The sequence below is a fragment of the Prenolepis imparis genome, unplaced genomic scaffold (genome assembly GCF_030444845.1).
Source record: "Prenolepis imparis isolate NDT839.2.m4 unplaced genomic scaffold, iyPreImpa1.0 SCAF_6, whole genome shotgun sequence".
NCBI classification, from domain to species: domain Eukaryota; kingdom Metazoa; phylum Arthropoda; class Insecta; order Hymenoptera; family Formicidae; genus Prenolepis; species Prenolepis imparis.
Genome location: NW_028141164.1, coordinates 18,078,899 through 18,083,029, shown reverse-complemented (window position 1 = coordinate 18,083,029; position 4,131 = coordinate 18,078,899).

Genomic DNA, 4,131 nt, shown 5'->3' with positions numbered 1-4,131 from the left:
AGCAGTGGTATCAACGCAGAGTACTCTCTGCAGTAGAAAATGTTAATTTATATCCCAATTGACATCATCCAAATTTGAACGTAATAGTTGGTGCTGTTCGACCACTACGAGAAACTGGTAGCGTTTTACCGAATAATAGAGATGGAGGTACACAATCTTGTGATGGAAGATGCTTTATAATTGTCTTCCGCAATAATCCCACATTAAATACAAGATCTATTGCTCGTCAGTTTAGTATATCGTATATGAATGTTTACTGAATGCTTAAAGAAAATGAGCAGCATTCGTATTATTATACAAAAGTATAACATTTAGTTCCACGATATTATCAGTCTCACGTGATTTTCGCTGAATATTATTTAAATCTAGTAAAAACCAAATTATAGAAGTCGGATTTTGTATGTCGATAAATGTACATTTACAAGAAACATTTTAGGAATGTTTAATATCCACATTCTCTTATCATTGTCATTACTGCAGCCATTTGGAAATCTATTTCTTACTCGAGAGAGATCTTTTCAACATCGAATTCCGTAAATATTTGGTATGGATTGCCGAGAAATCAAATCGTAAGTAGGTATTTTAAACTGAAATAAAATTAAAATTTAATTGTAATTTAAATTAATTAAATTGAAACTATTTTTATTGTTTCCTTTTTAATCATTTCTCTAATGTAACTTTTTTATTATCTTTCGTCTGTCTATCGATTTGAATTATTTTTTTATTTAATCAATGCAATAAACATTTTAGTAGGGATACTATGCCGGTTCTAACCTGGGTCCTCCGAGGGGGGCGCGGGGCGGGGGGTTCTCCGGGGCGGGGGGTATGACGTCACGCGGGGCGGCGGGAGATCTTGTTGGCGAGGGGGATGACGTCACGCGGGGCGGGGGCGCTTATCGCTGTGCGGGAGACGCTTATCGCGTATTGTTTTTTATAAACAAAACACCGCAAAGTGAGCGCCGACATTCGGCTACCCTCGCGATACCTCCCCCGCCCCTCCCCCATAAGGCGACGCGCTTTGGCGGTACTTCCGCCCTCCCCCTCCCCTGCCCATATGTGACGTTTCTTCCTCATTGTTTAGGAAGAATTCTTTTGCGATAATTTTGCCGGCATTCGGCCGCCCTCGCGGTACCTCCCCCTCCCCTCCTCCATCTGAGGGGATCTTGGGAGGTCGCGCTTATCGCAATGAACACGTCGGGACGTGTTTTTTTTTCGCGGTAAAAGACCGTGTTGCATTACGCACCGATATTCGGCAGCCTTTGCGGAACCTTTCCCCTCCCCCTAAGCGGAATTCTTTCTCATTGTTTAGGGAGCGCCGATGTCCGGCCGCTTGAATTTTTATAAACAAAAATGAGCGCCGATGTCCGGCCGCTCTGTGTCAAAAGCGATAATGTGATGAAGGAAGATCACCTTTCTGATATGTAATTAAACAATCCGTTAATCATGAAGAGGGGAAGAAATGATTAGACGAAATAAGGACTGCTGCCACTTCAAACCATAGTACGTAATTTGCAAGCGCACAGATACGTCGGTCGAAAAAAGTATAGCGGGTGCAAGTGCTCTATAGAACGTGATTTTAAAAAGTGTGGAAAAATTGTGCAGTAATGTGTCAAAAATGGAAAATAATAATTTCGAAGCGATATTAGACGAGTCGTCTGACGAAGATCACGCGCTGTCGGATGACAGTAATTATATTAGTGATCGCAGTGAGGACCTTACGGATATTGACAACAAGGTAGTGGACAATTCACAAATCCTTGCGCTAAACGGATGTACAAAAGTTTGTACCATATACTTTTATTATTCGACGGATACTGATCAAGCTCTATGTACTACATGTATGATCTCTATTCAAGACTTCGGACACATGTATGCTGTTCGGAAGCATGTGATTCAATTACACGACGCAGTGGAGAGTCGATCGTGCTGCAATTGTAGAAATCCATTGTATATAATAATTCCATGCGATATGTGCCCTATTTGCACACAATAAACTTTGGGAGATTATGCTGGGACACTTAAAGTGAAAATTCTAATAGACAATGGGGAACACGTGGGACTGCGATGCAATGCTACCAATAAACAACCTTGGGCATTAAAATCAAGAGGGGAGCAACATTATAATATATGTGTCGTGTCATAGAGTAGCAGACTTATACTCACATGCTCGTGCTGTGCGGTTGCATGAAACTGTAAGATATACTCTAATTGAAGGGAAAACGTGTTGTAAAGATGTTAACTCTGGAGGAATACATTGCATCGCTGGAAAAAGATGTGTTAAAATTTGCTGCTCGGTTTGAAGAAGAAAATTTTGCAGTGCGTCCGACTGAAAGTGATAAAGTGAGTTATAGTAAATGGGAGTTGGAGTGTGATGGATGTATCGACTTGTTAGAAGGAAAATGCCCACAAGAACTAATGAGAATTTTCGTAATGAAAATCAACCCAAAGAAATTATTAATTGGAAATTTGCAGTCACGGACCGCTCGAATCGCGCGACTTGAAGAAATAAGAAGATCGCTACGCAGACGTTACTTAAGCGTAGATACCAATGTTCCAGCACTATCGACAAACATTCCAGTAAATTCAATCGTGCAGGCAATACACGGGCGTGAAATAGGTTTTAAAAAACGTCACACGAAAAACCTGTATGATTGCATCTTTACGCATAATTTGTATCATTCTCCACTCGACTATTTTGATTGGCGAGTTCAAAATTTCTGTATAACAGAACTCAATCCTGGTTGTATGGCAAACAAGTTTTGTCTTTGGTAAGTCTCATTAATTTTATAATAAATAAATTAAAATATTTAAAAATTATTAAATTAATAAAAAAAACTTTTTTTTTTTTTGTTATGCAGAACCCGCATCCACCTCGCCCTGCCGCCTCACAGCCACCGCCGACACCACCTCGCAGCCACCATCGCGCTGCTTTATATATTTTATATTTTTATATATTATAATTATTGTATTATATTTTACATTTTATATTTTACATTTTATATTGTTTATCTTATTATTTGTATTTTTTCTTATATATTCATATTATATTATTATTATTATATTTTTATATTCATTTTATATTCATATTATATTATATTTTAAATTTTTTAAATTTACACACACACACACATTTTGTAAATTCACACACACACACACATACTCATTTTATAAATAAACATTATTTTAAATATTAAAAATATAGTTTATTTTAGAATAAGTCCTCTCCCCTTCCTCCTATTAAAATCTTATTAATTAAAATTACTATAAATATTATAAAAAAAGTCTCTCTCGCGGTCCCTAACCTCGCGCTAGCTTTCTCTTTCATGTACCTCGCCGAGCCATCTCTTTCTTCTCTCGCGCGTCATCTCTCGCGCTCTTCGCCGCTACATCTCTCTCGCGCTATCTTTCTCTTTCATGTACCTCGCCGAGCCATCTCTTTCTTCTCTCGCGCGTCATCTCTCACGCTCTTCGCCGCTACATCTCTCTCGCGCGCTATCTCTAGTAAACGCTCCACGCTCTCTCTCTTCTAAGCGCTCTCGTGGTCCTTTTCGAGGGTATAAACAAAACAGTACAGTGAGCGCAGGCAGCTCGAATTTATAAACAGATATTTATCACTATGGTATTCCTTTGTGGAAAGTTTGAGATGGAGTTGAAGCTTATGGAGAGAGTCTGTCTCCACATCAAAAAGTCTCGAACAGTCGCCGAGCGAAGTGCTAGTGTAAGTGCTAGAATAAAGTGTTAAACAGTTTTAAAAAAAAAATGGAATTTATTGGAGAAATATTTGGGCGGCGCTTTTTTGAATCGCTAATTACGGGACTATTCCGGAATGTCCCCTTCCTGGGGACATCATATATATTTCGAGATGAGTTTGAAGGAAGACGGTTCATCGAATGTGTCGTAAGGGCCATATTCTGCCTCTTCGCAATCCCGGTAAGGCTTATTATTATATACATATATATTAATTTTTTTTTTTATTTTAATTTATTTAATTTTTGTTTTTAATTTAATTTACTTATGTTGTTTTTATTAATTATTAATGATATTTATATTTTTTCCAGAGCTATATGATGTCTGACGTTCAAATTGATGGTTTTGTGAATATAGAAAGAAGGAGAGATGTGAGGTATTGGC